The sequence below is a fragment of the Erythrolamprus reginae genome, chromosome 1 (assembly GCF_031021105.1).
Source record: "Erythrolamprus reginae isolate rEryReg1 chromosome 1, rEryReg1.hap1, whole genome shotgun sequence".
NCBI classification, from domain to species: domain Eukaryota; kingdom Metazoa; phylum Chordata; class Lepidosauria; order Squamata; family Dipsadidae; genus Erythrolamprus; species Erythrolamprus reginae.
Genome location: NC_091950.1, coordinates 109,565,547 through 109,582,370, shown reverse-complemented (window position 1 = coordinate 109,582,370; position 16,824 = coordinate 109,565,547). Strand labels below are relative to the sequence as shown.

The following is a 16,824-nucleotide window of genomic DNA, read 5'->3' as shown; positions in this document are numbered from 1 at the left end:
TCTTCAATCTGAACTGAAAAAAAAATAAAGATTAGCATTTAAAAATTAAATGTACCCAATAGATACCCATCTATTCTTCTGAAGCAAATATCCATTGTTCAGATGAATTACGTATGTTCACTCTGATTAAACTAAGCAGCATTTCCTATAAGAATATCATTCTGAATTGTGTAAAAGGAAACTATAGTTATTCTTGGTTGTTTACAACATTAGAATGCTATTAACAGCCAGAATGGTTTAATAAAATGCCTGAAATTCCATTATCCTCTTACTTTTAATATAATATGATTCTCAACAGCCTTTTAAGATTATCATATTAAAAGGAACACCTAAAATAGCTCTGGAAAAGAAGGCCATTTATCTCTGAAATCAACATTTTAAAAATATAAATTTTAGTAAATTTCTGTCACATTTTAATTCAACAGACACCTCATGGACAAATTGTATATACATCCAGCACTGCCCTAACATTTTGGTAGATGTATATATGTATGGATTATCATAATTTATTATAATTATAATACATATTATAATTTCCTTTCTTATTATATTATACATATTATAATTTCCTTTCTATAATTCCTCCCTTCCTTTCTGTTAGTGCTCTGGCTGAAAAAAAATAGATAAATAACAAGAAATGGTGTTCCTGAAAATGTTATCTGAGAAAAGGTTTGAGCTTGGACAACTGAAACCTTATTCCAAAATGAAGGGTTTTGGAATTAATTCAGAGATATACAGTGATACCTCTACTTAAGAACTTAATTCGTTCCATGAACAGGTTCTTAAGTAGAAAAGTTTGTAAGTAGAAGCAATTTTTCCCATAGGAATCAATGGAAAAGCAAATAATGTGGGCAAACCCACTGGGAAAGAAATAAAAGCTTGGAATTTTGGTGGGAGGATGAGGAAGAGGAGGAAGAGGACAGTCGCTGCTGAAGGAAGAAGGTGAGAGGAGGGTAATCAAAAAAATCCAAAACTTTAAGACTTAAAAAAAAAGAGGGACTCTGAGGCGGTGAGGAAGAGCATGCGCCTCCCATACACCCAGCGCGAGGCTGCCTTCCATACACTGTGCCAGAGAACCTCCCGCTCCTTTGACCGAAAGGCGGCGGCTGCTGCTGCTACCAGCTTCCTCTTCCTTTCCATGCTGAAGGGCTCCACTCTTCTCTCACTCACTCGCTTTGTAGGCAGTGCCTTTCCTTCACTGTGGTGACTCCTCAGTTTGGCTTAAACCGGGGCAAAACACCCCCTTTTGCCTTTCCATGTCCAGATGCTCCAGGAAATAATCTCATGCCGGGTGTGTAGGAGGCAGTACGAGGGAGTCACCACAGCAAAGTGGTTTATTCCCTCTCCAAGTGCCCACTCTGGACTGCCAAAGCCTCCTTAAACGCCACTGAAAGGCTCCTCTGGCAGCCCAGAAAAGCCTGAGATGGCCAGGATTAAGGGGGAATGGCAGGAAACTGGCCAGGCCTTCATGCCACTATCAAATTTCCTGGGAATTTTTTCTGGGCTCGGGTTCTTAAGAAGAAAATGGTTCTTAAAATGAGGCAAAATAATCTTGAACACCTGGTTCTTATCTAGAAAAGTTCTTAAGTAGAGGCGTTCTTAGGTAGAGGTACCACTATTAATTTGATATCATCAGCCAATGCATTACCAACTTCAAAAGTCTGAAGTGAAAGATTCAGAAAGATCAGGTCAAGTCATGCAAAAGTTATGATACTTGTTCAGTGATGGTTGTTTAACATGATTGTTCTTATTTGATTCAATTACTGATAATAGAGGGAAATGTACTTATTTTTTTAATACAAACTGGAATATATTTGTCTAATGTTTAAACTTTTCCTTAATGTGATGCTCTTCCACTTCTGCCAAAATTCATACATTTACAGGGTAATATGCAAATTAGTATGCAAAGTTGAGAAAGTAAATGAAATCAAATTGACTGATTCATTCATTTCTAGATGTGGGGGCAGATGAGATTATACATAATCTCATCATATGTATAAAGAGCAATATGCTTCAAAGCCTGAAGTAGGTTGGGGTTATTCTATAATTTTGCTTTTATGAACTCTGTAAAGGGCAAGCCTCTACAAAAATGATTAGCAAGTTTTTATTCTTCTCAAGTTTTTCTATCTCTACAGTCTCTTTCCCACAGGAACTTTAAAGCAAGTTTGGTGATAGGTTAGTTCCTTCCATTTTCTCTTCATCTGCTCACCTTTTCCAGGTCAGGGACAAAAGTAATCTTCATTAGGTGCACCATCTGTCTCTGTTTTATTTTAGCTACATTTGGGGCAGAGTTGGACAGGTGGCAATGAAGTTTAAGAACCCCTGCTTTAGAATATACCTAAGGCAATCTTTAGTACTACAGATGGCTTCTGCTTCAAAAACGAGTTTATTGTCCAGCTGCGCTAAATTTTCCTTGTACATAAATTGTAAAAGAAAAAAGAAAAAAAGAACATATATTAAGGGGAAAATATGCGCAAGCCATACTAAAATAAGGGATGCCATTACAACAAGACTCTGAAATAAATCCAGAGAATACAACAAAGTATATGTGTAGAATAGAATTTTCATGTATATACATATTATCCTAATTATTCCAGTGTGAGTATTAAAAATATAAATTAATTTGAATTGAATATGATGGTCTGAGAAAATTTGATAGGCAATTGGAGAGAACTTTTAAAAGAACAACAGTGCTGAAATTAAATGTTATACTTTTATCACAGTTTAGTGAGAATGAAAACACATTTACAATAGAAAACAATCTTTACTAATATAATCTTATACTTAGGCATATCTGTAATGGATGAACATTCTTATTCTATTGATATCACTAACAAAATCACTTTGCATTGAGAACCTGTCCGCTGAGGTTCTTTTTTTCCCTCCCTCTTTCTTTCTTTCTTTCTTTCTTTCTTTCTTTCTTTCTTTCTTTCTTTCTTTTCTTTCTTTTCTTTCTTTTTGCTTGCTTGCTTCCTTCCTTTCTTTCCTCCCTTTCTCCCTATTTCTTTCTGAGAGGTCATAACGTTTTCCCAGGCTCCTTAAAAATATAAGCAATAGAAAAGACAAAAAACATGACTATCTTACATTTTATCTTGGTTACAAAAGCCTAAATGCATCTAAAATGAAATAAAATTCACTGAATTAAAATAGAATTTACTTCTAACTAAATCTTGTTGAGTTGCAGCATCATGACATGCATTGATATGGCTTTATTTTAAGCCTAGACATTTTTCTTTGTAAATTCCTCACACCTATTCTTTAGCATTTCTCAGCAACAAAATAATTCCATCAATTTATATTCAGCTACAAAGGTGCAAATGACTGGTTGCCTTCATTTCTCAAGAAAAAAAAGTGCAGGATTCGATACTCTAAAATCAAGCATTATTATTAATTTTAGAACTGTACTAAAGCATAAGTCATTGAGTGGTATCCATAAGGTTGGTTATAACATAACCCAAATTATGATTCATGTGTATAGATTGCTTGTCCCATTTGAAATATTAGAACTTGTCTTCTGATGGTTCATACAGGAGATAAAAACATGATTTATGTCCTTCCTTAGGACTGTGAAGTAGTTTGCTTTTCTCATAAAAAGGTTTACTTATGGTCTTTAAAATGAAACTTGACATATCATAATGATTCTTCACATATCGCTAACTTCCCTCTGCATAAGCCAGTTTGCCATAATGACAAGGAGTCACTCCTGCTAAAGCTTTTCCATGAAAATCATTGCATCGTAATGCATAGTTTAATCTGGAACAGTACAAGAAATACGCCACTAATACACATTTGGGCAACTTTTGTTCTTTAGACATTGTTTTTGTAGTACAATAAGTGCTGGGGACCTGCAATCCTAACAGGGTTGATTTCCAATGTGTTTTAAGATTGAACAGGGTCAATTTTGGAAAAACAAAGCATGATTGCTTGCCATTGGAAAAGACTGAATGGAGTTACTATCAGTTCTTTTCTTTCACAGACAGCTTTACCAATGTTTCAAAGAAAATGAATTTACCAAATGATAAGATTATCACATGATAGTGATCACTCAGGCAAACTTTGATTTTCCTAAAGGAAAAAAAAAACAGAAAAATTTGTATCAATATATATACCTGTGTGAGTGCCAGTGTCTCTGTGCATGGGTGGGTATGCATATGTGTGTATGTTTATTGAGATGACCAAGGCAAGGATTAAATGCATCATCAGTCATGAGTTCCTGCATGCCCACAAGATATCTAAATGCACCCCAACTTTAAAGCCCTACGTAGCTAAGGGCCAGACTATCTTTGAGACCACCTTCTACCACATAGCTCCCAGCAATCTCTGGGTCTCATCAACTAAACAGTGTGGGCTTGTGGGTCCACAGAGGAGGGACTTCTCTGTGGCTGCCCCAACTCTTTGGAACTAGTTATCTCCTGAGATCCAGACCACCCCCACCCAATTGGCCTTCTGTAAAGCAGTAAAGACTTGACAGGCCTGGGGCCATTGATTTTATGGTGGTAACCAGGGAGATCCAGACATGAATGCTATGCAGGGATTTAACTGTTGTATTGTAAATTGTTTTAAACAGTTTTAGAGCTTTTTGTACTATTATTGATGTTTTATAGTTAGCTGTAGTGATGGGCGAACCCAATGGTGTTCGGGTTCGGCAAGTTCGGATGAACTTTACGCAAAATTCGGCCGAACCCGAACCGAACCCGAATGGGGAATCCCAGCAAGAGATTCCGGGGGTGGAGCTTTGACATCATGTATACCGGCAGGTTGCTAAGGATGCCAAGGTGATCACTTCCTGGATTCCATGGAATCCAGGAAGTGATCACCTTGGCGTCCATAGCAACCTGCCGGTGACATCAACGCTCCGCCCCCGGAATCTCTTTGTGGGAGGGATTCTCCAGCTCCTTCAAAGGGAGGTCTTCACGTAAAAATAAACATTATTTTTACGAAAAAGAACACCGCAGCGGCACTGCAAGCAGAAGGTGGTCCTTTCACATAAAAATAAACATGTTTATTTTTATGTGAAAGGACCGCCCTTTGCTTGCAGCGCCGCTGTGGTGTCCTTTCACGTAAAAATAACAATGTTTATTTTTACGTGAAGACCTTCCTTTGAAGGAGCTGGGGAATCCCTCCCACGAAGAGATTTCAGGGGCGGAGCCTTGACGTCACCAGCAGGTTGCTAAGGACACCAAGGTGATCACTTCCGGGATTCCATGGAATCCAGGAAGTGATCACCTTGGCGTCCTTAGCAACCTGCCGGTGACATCAAAAATCTGAACGCCGAACACGACCCCGCACTTTGCCCGAAGTTTCAAAAAATTTCTGGTTCGTGTTAACTCCCACTAATTTCCTTTGACTTTTATTAGCTCAGATTCCTCTAGAAAGCTTAAGCTTGCAACAAATCTTTATACTTGCTTGAACTGCCTGAATCTCCCATTTTTCTTTTTGTGTGTGCATGTGTGTGTGTGTGTGTGGATGTGTGTGTGCATGTGTTTACACAAACAACTTTGTGATGTTAGTATCAGCCTGCTGCATTGATCCTATATGAAACCTACTAATGGCACTTGACAATAGTTGGGTAGCGCATCCCTGTCTCCAATTTCAGTAAATTTAAAGGACTGCTACAATCATCCAACAGTACACTGGTTGTGATTTGTGTGCAACTCCCAGCATCATTTCAGCTGTTGCCAAAAGCTGAGTGGTTTTCAATTGGGGATTGGGAGGGAAGGGTCAATAGGAAATGAGATCAGCTTATATTAAAAAAGAAAGAAAATGGTGATTTTTTTAAAAAAATCGTAGTTTTTACTGTGGAGACATTTATTCTGATTTACCACACTCCCTTTCTCCCTTGCTTTGTCCACATTTAATGCCTGCCGTATTCCACAAACAGGCAGGTGACATTGGATGTAGAAAGAAAAACGTGTCTACCAAGCAATGCCCTTTTTGTTGCCACTTTTCGGTTCCATCAGCAGATATTTAAGCACTTAAGCTAGTACAACCTTCCCTTCCAAGTCTATTTTCTTATCAGCTTGCCTGGATATCAGTCTGTGGGTTTCTTATAGAAACAACATTTTCATCTAGGCCAGGTATTGTTACCTATCATCAGGTCTCAAGACTCTACTTCTGTGGTCTTTATTTCACAATTCTTTCTTCTTCCCTGCCTTTTTATATATAAATGACAAATCCAATAAATAAAATAAATACATTTTATATTGGTTTCAAAATCTGGGTAGTTTTCCCTGTTTCTGATCACAGCTGTCCTTTTCACAATTCATATTTCTGTATGGGTCTCAAAATAGAAATTAAGAATTTATCTGCATGCTAAGCGGGTTTTTTTAATTGAAAGTTCAATTAATCAGGCTATCAAAAAGGTCTTTTTCTGATTTTATAATGCCTACCAATTAGATTTATTACTAGTATGAAATCAAGTGATATACAAAATTTAGACACCACTGTTTTGGGAAGCTTTCCCAGTATATTTTCCTGGGGAAATGATGATTCTGTTAATAACTCAAATGGCTTTTCTTAAGAAAACAAACCAAGTTATCAGCATGAATTACTTTGACAAAATAATGATTTATGAATTGGTTTTCCATGGTTTATAATAGCTCAAAGACAATCCTAAATTATAAAATAAGCCTGAATTTTCATATATATCACTTTACAACCAATGTTTCTTGATTTATACTAACTTAGAGAATAAGATAGAAAATATTTTTGAGATTCCGCTGCATGCATCTCCCAGATATAGCTGAAGCTTATACTGGTTCCACTTCTTGCAAATATTTCCACATAAGCTCTTCAATCTTGCTTTATTAGATGACAAGTTCTTATAAGAATCAGTCAATCATGAATATGTGTGTGTGTGTGTGTGTGTGTGTGTGTGTGTGAACTTGTGTGTGTATGTGTGTGTGTGTGTGAAGTTTGAAGTTGGAAAAGACTCCTTAGAATATATGAAAACAAACTCATGAAAAGACTATCATTCTAGAAAAGGATGTAATGATGGGTATCATTAATTCCCTCCACTTAATGACATATGGAACTAATAGCATCTATCATTACCTTCTTTACCTACTTGCAGGAGCAGGAAGTCTTCATGACGCTAATATAGTGATCATCATCAACCTGCTAACATTTCTAAGGCAATGACAAAATAAGTATCATTAGCAATGGATCCTAGACGTCATTGCTCCCATTTAATGTAAATCATTGTTTGGTTCATTTGTGTGATATTATCGCCGGCTGACTTACCGGCCCCACGGCGCTTTTGCGGAAGGGCCGGGCAGACTCGGACCCTTCCATGGCGGCCGCCATTTTGTTTTCGGCCGAAATCTTGCGAGGCGAGATTTCGGCCGGGAATCCCTTGCCCACGTGGCTGGGCATGACGTTGGGTCCGGGCGGGGCTTGCTGGCCCTATTTAAGGGCAGCAGGCCTCGAAGCAGGCCTTTTCGCCCCGGACCCAGCTCACGAGCAGACACTCGGCTGAGTGCTGCTCCGGCGCCATTTTGGGTTGCCCTCGTGTCGCGGCCGCCATTTTGTGGCCGGCAGAGGGAGCGAAAAGCTTGTCTTCAGCTCGGAGGACTCGATTGAGCTCAGTTCTTCAAGAAGATCCCCCTCGGGCCCGAGGGGGACTGGTAACCTCCTCCCGGCCGGGAGGAGGGCGCGGTGGGGCGGTTTGGCTTCTGGGGTCCCCGGTCCTGGGTTGATTGGAGGCCGGATTTAAGGCCTTAAGGGCCTACCTGTGAGGGGAGGCTTTCTCTTTTGGGCCTCGGAAAAGGGGCCTAGGGGGTTGGCAAGGGCTTCTCCCTTTCCATTAATTAACGCTAGGTAGGGCCCAGTGGTGGGGACTTTTGCCTGCCACTCAGAAAGTGGGGAGTTCAATCCTAGGTAGCAGTTGAGGTTGCTCCCTGCATCCTAGATTTTAAGGATTTGGGATGGCTCCGAAGAAGAGGCCTGCCACTGCCCCTATGGCTCCGCCGGCTGCGCGTCCCAGGAGGGCCCTTAGGCCTTCTGCCCGGGCTCGGGCCAGTAGGGAGGGGCCTACGGGGGTGGTCCCCGAGCAAGGGGGGTGGTTTCGTTGCCCCCTGCCCCTCAACCTGATCTTTCTCCTGCCATGTCTTGGGCCAGGGTGTTGGAGAGGCTCGACGAGCTCGAGCAGTGGAGAAGTGGTTCGGGCTCCGGAGGGTCCCTTGATCAAGTTCCTGCGGCGTTGGGAAGAGATCCTGCGGTGGCCCAGGCTGGGCAGATGGCTCCTGCTGGACGACAGGCCCCGGCAGGGCCGATGGCGGCTTTCCCGGGCCCCGCAACAATGGGCCCCCCGTGGATGTCATCAACCCCGTATGGGGCAGGTGAGGCTGCACCACACACTACACCGCTGTCCTTTCTTCCTTCACCCACCCCGGGTTTTCCCCCGGCGGGGGTTGGGAGTGGGTCCAGTTTTTTGGGGTCTTCCACGGGCACCTGCGGGCAGGTCTGGGCACAGCCGGTTCCTCCTTCGGGGCCGCTGGCGGCTGGCCCTGCTCCGCTGCCCGGGCCAGGACCTACGGGGATACCTGCGGTGCCCGGGGCAGGGGGGTGGGTTCCTCCAGCCCCTGCTGTTATGCCCCCGCTCCCTGTCTTGCCCTACCCCCACGGTGCGGGAGTTTTTGGTGTTGCGGCCAACACGGTATGGGACCCGTTCGCTTGCATTAAAGCAGGGGCCATCCCGTGCGGGTTGCCGTCCACCCCTTTAGGATGCCACCTTCACCCTTCGGTGAAGGAGGCTGTATGGCGGGGAGAATACGTGGATCTTTTTTCGCTTTTGAACCGAGAGGTTCCCAAGCAGGAGAAAGAGATTGTCCCGGGGGAGAAAACGAAGAAGACCAAAGTAACGAAATGCTTCAGCTCCTGGCTGTATGCTTTTCTTACTTATGGGTCTGTGGTGATTCAGAGGCAGCCGGCTATGGCCTCTGCCATGTTTAAATATATAGATTTGATTGCCAGGGCCCACTTCGAATATAAGGGCACCATATGGCGCCATTATGATAAAGGCTTTCGTATGAGGATGGCGGTAGAGCCTAACTTGCCTTGGGATATGGTGGTTCCGGACCTTTGGTTCCGGGCCACGCATATGTCTGGGAAGGAAGGGTGTGAGCGTACGGATAGTGGGCACTTCATGGAGGAGGAGCCTGGCGCGGCTTCGCCGGCCAAGGCGACTCCTGGTGTGGCTGGCAAGGGGGCCTCGCCCGCTTGTCATGAGTTTGCTGCAAAAGGGGCGTGTTTTCGTCCCTTTTGTAAGTACAAGCATGCCTGCGGGAATTGTGGGGGGTCCCATGCAGCTTCAGTCTGTCCCCTCCCCAAGAAAGGGGCGGAAAAGAAGGGCGGTGGTCCAGGAAAACCTTCCCCACCAGCTGGGGGAAAAGGGGCCCAGCCCAATTAATGTTTCTGTGCTCGAGGGTTGGTTGGTCGACTACCACCCTCGCCCGAGAGCCGAGTTGCTCTTGAGGGGCTTCTCCGAGGGATTTAGGATCCCTTATGTGGGCGTTAGGAAGGCTTTCATGTCCGACAACCTCAGGTCGGTTGTCGGACATGAGGACATTGTACGGGCTAAGATTCGGAAGGAGGTTGCTGAGGGCAGGGTCCTCGGGCCTTTCCCAGAGCCGCCCTTTTCGAATCTTAGAGTGTCCCCCCTGGGGGTGGTCCCCAAAAAGGCGAGTGGTGAATTTCGGTTGATTCACCATTTGTCTTTTCCAAAAGGGGAGTCAGTGAATGACTTCATTCCTGACGAACTTTGTTCAGTCCGGTACGCATCCTTTGATGCGGCCGTGGCCATGGTTAGGGAGTGTGGGGTGGGAGCCCTTATGGGTAAATGCGACATTAAGTCGGCATTCCGGCTCCTCCCCATTCACCCAGGCGACTTCGAGCTTCTGGGCTTCCATTTCGAAGGGGGGTTTTATGTGGACAGGGCATTGCCTATGGGCTGCTCTGTTTCCTGCTCCCTTTTTGAGAGCTTCAGTACCTTCCTGGAGTGGGCGCTCAGGAGGCATAGTGGCCTGGGTTCGGTCGTTCATTACCTTGATGATTTCTTGATGGCCGGGCCGGCGCACTCGGAGCAATGCTTTGCTTTGATGCGGGACTTCGAAGCCCTTTGTGCTCAATTGGGGGTGCCTTTAGCCCCTGAGAAGACCGAAGGCCCTGCCACCAGGATTACCTTCCTCGGTATTGAATTGGATTCAGAGGAGCAATCTTCCAGATTGCCCCTGGATAAGTTGATTAAGATTAGGACCAAGCTGGAGGCGGTCTTGGGCTGCAGGAAGGTTACTCTTCGGCAGCTCCAGGAATTGGCCGGGATCCTTAATTTTGCCTGTCGGGTAGTGGTGCCAGGCAGGGCTTTTTCTCGCCGGTTGTATGATGCGATGAAGGGGCTACGTTTGCCCCACCATCGTACCCGCTTATGCGCTGGGGTCAGGGCTGACCTCTGCATGTGGCGGGAGTTTTTGGAACATTTTAACGGGTTGTCTTTCTGGCGGCACGAGCTTCTTTTGAAAGCGGAGCTGCAGCTGTGTTCCGACGCCGCAGGGACTTGCGGTTTTGGGGTAGTGTTAGGTGACCAGTGGTGCTGGTCGGTATGGCCTCCGGAATGGAGTGCCTGTTCATTGGTTAAGGACTTGACCTTTTTGGAGCTTTTCCCTTTGATAGTGGCCTTAGAGCTCTGGGGAGAGCAGTTCAGGGACAAGACCGTGCATTTTTGGTGTGACAATCTAGCGGTTGTCCATGTTGTGAACGCCCTGTCCTCTAAGAGTGACAGGGTAATGCGGCTTGTCCGCCATTTTGTGCACAGGTCCTTGTCTCTGAACGCATTGTTTTTGGCTAAGCACGTCCCGGGGCTAGATAACGGGGTGGCTGACGCCTTGTCCCGTGGTCAGTTGTCCAGGTTTCGGACCCTGGCCCCGTGGGCCCGAGAGTCGCCAGAGGTGTTTCCAGCCCACCTGTGGAGCCTGGGCGGGCTCCTGAGAGCTGGAGAGACGAGGCCTCCAGGGCGATCGCCTTATCTGTAGCACCTGGCACCCTGCGAGCTTACCAGCGTGCAGGTAAGGAGTTTGGGGATTTCAGGCAGGGTAGGGGTTACCCCCATAGCTGGCCTGTCCCGGTTGAGCACCTAGCTGAATTCTGTGTCCTGCTGAAGGGGCGTGGCCTTTCAGTTAGGACTATCAGGTCTAGGTTAGCCGGCCTCGCCTTTCTGTCCAAGGCGGGGGGGTTTAGTGATTTTTCGGGTGATTTTCGCATCCGGAGGATGTTGGAAGGCTGGGTGCGGGAGCGACAGGGGTTCCCTTCTGACACTCGTCAGGCCCTGACGGTTCAGCAGCTGTCTTTGATTAATCAAACATTTGACAGTCTGTGTGCCTCTCTGTACGAGGCCCGTCTTTTTAGGGCAGCGACTTGTGTTATGTTTTTTGGGGCCCTCAGGGTCAGCGAGGCAATGGCCTCCTCGCAGTCTGACTTGTCGCTCCGTGCTTTCCAGCTCACTGATCTGACCTTTAGACAGGGGGGTGTCTCCCTTTTGGTGAGACACTCCAAGACAGATCAGTTACACAGAGGGGTTAGAATTGAGCTTAGCGCAGCCACCGATCAGTCTGTTTGCCCGGTGGCTGCTTTGCAGCATTTTTGTGGCTTGCGGGGGTCAGGGCGTGGGTACCTTTTTCAACACCAGGATGGCACCCCCCTGACCCGGTATCAATTCTGGGCGGTAGTGTCAAAGGCAATGGCTCAGGTAGGCATGGATCCCGCCGGCTACGGAACGCATTCGTTCCGTATCGGCGGCGCCACTAGCGCGGCACTTTCTGGTTTCCCGGCCCAACGGATTCAGGAGATCGGCCGCTGGCGGTCAGCGGCATATTTGGGTTATGTTAGGCCCACTGAGGATTCTGGGCAGGGTTTAGGCTAGGTAACCTCTCTGTGTGTGTCCTCTTCCAGGTTCCCAGTCCAGGCAGAAACCGACGGCGCTGCTGTGTGGCCACAGCATGGTCTTCTGGGCCGGCCGCTCAGCAGCCAGAAGCGCCATTGGGACCCAGCTGTCGTTGGGACGGTGGGTCAATGTTGTTTGGATGGGCCGGAGGGGTATGTGGTGGGAGGGGCTCCTACCGACGTTGCTGGGTACTCAGCATCTCAGGGCGGTACCCGGCGCTGCTGGGCGGGCGGCTACCCAGGGTCGCGCCCAGATGGGACTGGGTGGTCGGCAACCCATAGCCGCACCCAGATGGCTGGTCTTGCACCTCGGTGGCAATGACCTGTGCCTGCTTGGTGGTCTTCCATTGATCATCCAGGCGCGCGAAGACCTGCGGTGGCTTCGCACGGTATGGCCCACCACGCAAGTGGTGTGGTCAGAGATCCTCCCAAGGATCGTTTGGAGGGATGCCATTTCCCTTAGGGCCATACACCAGGTCAGGCGTAGGGTGAATAAGGCCGTGGGAAAAACAGTCAAGGAATTAGGTGGGGTTGTAGTGGCCCATCCCCTCATCACCGTAGATTGGCCGTGGCTTTACCGGGCCGATGGCGTTCACCTGTCAGAGCAGGGGAACGCCATTTTCTTACAGGACCTGCAGCGGTCTCTGCGTGAGCTGGCGCAGATAGAGGGGGGAGTCGGGGGGCCAAGATAGAGATCTGACCCCCGCTCCGTGGCAGGTTAGGGGCGGAAATCTGGGTGGTGGTTCAGCAACTGCGCGTTCTCCCTTGGGCATCTTTGGGGATGATTGACAGGTTCTCTCCAAGCCCATGGTGGGTGCTACCTGCGCACTTGGGGGGAACCTGTCTTTGGGTCCCGCTATTGAAGTCCCAGGGTAGGGGTGAGCCGGCGGGACCCCCCTCATGCGAGTGCATGGCAGGGTCTCAGGTGAGGGAGAGGTCCCTCACCTGGACCAGCATCGACTACGCCCTTAGTTGCCCAGGAATGTTGACCTTTTACGTCATTTCCGCCCCGGAAGTGTTTGTTTGACCCTGCAGGTCCACTGTTTCCGGGTCATAGTTGAATATGTTGATTTATGCAAATTTATGCTAATTCTTGCTAATTTAATTAATAAATTATGCAAATTTATTATAATAAAAATGACCCAAGTTTAAATCCAGCTCTGGTGTCCGAGTCGTTACTCCGTCTCTTCTGCAATATCGCCGGCTGACTTACCGGCCCCACGGCGCTTTTGCGGAAGGGCCGGGCAGACTCGGACCCTTCCATGGCGGCCGCCATTTTGTTTTCGGCCGAAATCTCGCAAGGCGAGATTTCGGCCGGGAATGCCTTGCCCACGTGGCTGGGCATGACGTTGGGTCCGGGCGGGGCTTGCTGGCCCTATTTAAGGGCAGCAGGCCTCGAAGCAGGCCTTTTCGCCCCGGACCCAGCTCACGAGCAGACACCCACCCGCCCTTCCCTATTTTGCAGTGTGCCTGGTGGGTCGCCTTCGGGGGCCGAATGGGAATTTTTTGCAGCCTCGCCCATTAGGCCGGGCTGTTTTTTCGCCCATTCCACACTGGGGAGATGGACGTGCGGTTAGGGGGTGCTTGCATTTAATAGGTTAATTGGCTTACCTCTGGTCATTTGGGTAGGCAGGTTAGGGGCGGAAATCTGGGTGGTGGTTCAGCAACTGCGCGTTCTCCCTTGGGCATCTTTGGGGATGATTGACAGGTTCTCTCCAAGCCCATGGTGGGTGCTACCTGCGCACTTGGGGGGAACCTGTCTTTGGGTCCCGCTATTGAAGTCCCAGGGTAGGGGTGAGCCGGCGGGACCCCCCTCATGCGAGTGCATGGCAGGGTCTCAGGTGAGGGAGAGGTCCCTCACCTGGACCAGCATCGACTACGCCCTTAGTTGCCCAGGAATGTTGACCTTTTACGTCATTTCCGCCCCGGAAGTGTTTGTTTGACCCTGCAGGTCCACTGTTTCCGGGTCATAGTTGAATATGTTGATTTATGCAAATTTATGCTAATTCTTGCTAATTTAATTAATAAATTATGCAAATTTATTATAATAAAAACGACCCAAGTTTAAATCCAGCTCTGGTGTCCGAGTCGTTACTCCGTCTCTTCTGCAAATAGTCTTGTAACATATATATTACTGTTTGGTCCTGGGAATCATAAATTTAATAACACTAACCATCTTTGTCATTCCCAAAATCCAACACCAACATGCTAGTATATATTCAAATGATCAAGTGATATGCTTTATGAATTGCACTTAAGCTCCTCACTGTCTTAGCATTTAGAAAAACAGCCAAGATTCATCTCTTCTGCTGCGTATTTAATTGTTACAAGCTGTAGGAATCAATTTAGTGGTAGAAGAATTGACTTCAGTACAAAGGAGACAGACTAGAAGAAAAAGTTTCAGAACATTGCTATGAATAAGGAAGGCTGATTGTTATTGGCAGAATGAACACTTTGTAGATAAAACAATGTCCTGGTGATGAAAGAAGAAAGAGCAGAAGGTTGAATGCCATATACTGACCCAATTTAGTTAAATCTTTGGAAGGCAATTTAATGTTTACGTATGGATACTTTTATATAAAAGGGTTCTTAGCATTATATTGCATACAAGCAAATACTGTAATTAAAATTTGTTGGAATGATTTCATATTTGGTATGTATGAAGTATGTAAAAAATATACATGATGCTTTTTAAAAAGGAATTTTCTTTGTTCCCTATTAATAGCTGCTACACTTATAGAAAGCACATTTTCAGCTATGTTTGGCAATCACTGTGTAAACAGACAGGATTTCTTTTAATGGTCAAAATGATTCTACACACACTAGCAATGCTATAAATGGATGATTATACTATTTGTACATTTTACTAAAAGTATAGTATTGGTATATGTATTCTGACAGATATCCTACAGCTTCCTAATTTTTACAATTGGAAAAATATCAGCAGGCATGGTTATGCAAACTCTTGCAAAATGAAATACAATAAAGTTGGCCTTTATTTAGAAATGTAAACATTCAAATTACTGATGAGCCACACAGGTTACTAAATGACTTTAACCTGTTGCTATATTTCAGCCTGTGAGATGCTTTATTTTCCAAAGACTGCACATACCCTAAGGTAGCAAATCTGCACACAAAAGTTTATTGTAGCACAAACATCCCCAATAACAGGTCCTGCAAGTTGTGGCCACATAAATAATCTTTGATACTCAATCTTTTATATTCAGTCTTTTAATATTCAGTTCAACAACCAAATCTATGAAGTATCATATAACATTTACTTTTTTCAAAAGTTCTTGCATTAGTTGGGATCAGGTGCTATTTTGATGTTTGGTGTTTGCTCCTTTTCTACTTGCTATCCAGCTTCCAGAAAAGTTCCAAGATCCCATTAGGATAATCTGCTCACTGTAGCATGTGTCCTGGCAGTGGAGTGACAGTCCTCTTACCTGCTTTTAATAACTGCCAATCTCCTAATGTCACTTTCTCCTCTCTATATGCCATTTGTTTTAACCTTTCCTCCTACACACAGACACCTTTCCACTCAACCTTAGTGTCAGCTTCTCTTAAGCTAAAAGCCTGCATTGAATGAAGTTGCTTCCAGACACCAGCTCATCCTCAAAAACCCTGGGGCGTAGATCAATTATTACAGGCAACTGCAACACAGCTGGATGCTTGTGAGTAAAGTGAATGTTTGAATGCATGGGGGTTGGGTTGGAGGTTGGAAGTAGGCTGCAGCTGCTTTTGCAATGCACACAGTAATCCCAAATTCATTCCCACATACAACCTTACTGATTTTCCAGAGCCATTTTGAAGACAGAATGTCAAATGCCAGATATAGTGCTAAGATTCTTAAATTCCTACCAAGGAACAGTATTTTATAACTGTTAAAATAAATAATGTTATAATATGGGATTTCATCTCAGTAAAATGATCAGCATAATTCAAAATGAAAATTAAGGAGGGAAGAAAAAAATACTGGAAGACAGCAGTCCATACTCAGCTAAGCAGGGATCAACATCAGGCAGGCAGAAAGTAATACTTTAAATAAGGAGCCACAAGGAGAAAAAGCCACACCCTACCAACACTGGCAGTGCAAACTATTATCATATTTTTCAGAGTCTAAGATGCACCAGAGTATCTTAGTTTTGGGGAGGAAAATAGGGGGGGGGAGATTCTGCCTACCAATATTAATCTGGCTAGCGTCCTTAGTCTGGTCAGCTTCAGCACGTTAGTTTGCTGGTTTTCATCAAGATAAAAAACAGCTTCTAAAGCACAGCTGATAAAGAGAAGCAATTTCAAAAAGCAGGCAAAACAGGAAAAATCGCTTCACTTGTTAGCACCTCATTAGGGCTGAAAAAAGCTTCTAAGGTACAGCTGATTTTCAGAGGGAGTAGCAATGGAAAAAGAAGGCAAAGCCTGGAAGATCAAATTAAAGTTTGTTGCAAAAATCAAAACCATAAGCACACACAGACGACTGATTCAGCTGGATTCATAAACTTCTTTATAAACATAGTAACAGATGAATTTACAATACCATTTGCAGAGTTCTTCTTCAAGCAGTTACAGACAGCAGAGACCAGTTAGTTTCATTTCAGCAGAGTTCAGAGAGTACAGAGTGGACAGAGAAAAGAGGGGGGACTGGAGCCACACCCAGCTTTAAGATTAAGTATTCAATTTTGATTCTCTGCACAGACTTACAAGTCGATAGCTCCTATTGGCTGATTCAGTTGCTGTGCTTATTCATTGGCTAACTTTGTTAACACGCTCTCCCTAAGGAGGTGCTGAGAGTAAAGTGAACTGTTAGAATATAACAGGTCACTTCACTCTCAGCACCTCGTTAGGGCTGAAAAAAGTTTCTAAAAAGCTACATTTAGAATATAAGATGTATCT

At 45.3% G+C, this 16,824-nt stretch overlaps 1 protein-coding gene across 1 annotated transcript in view; it reads right to left on the bottom strand.

Moving 5' to 3' along the window:
• Nucleotides 1–16,824, bottom strand: part of NELL1 (neural EGFL like 1) — a 478,454-nt gene that overhangs the window by 294,516 nt on the left and 167,114 nt on the right. The window lies entirely within an intron of this gene.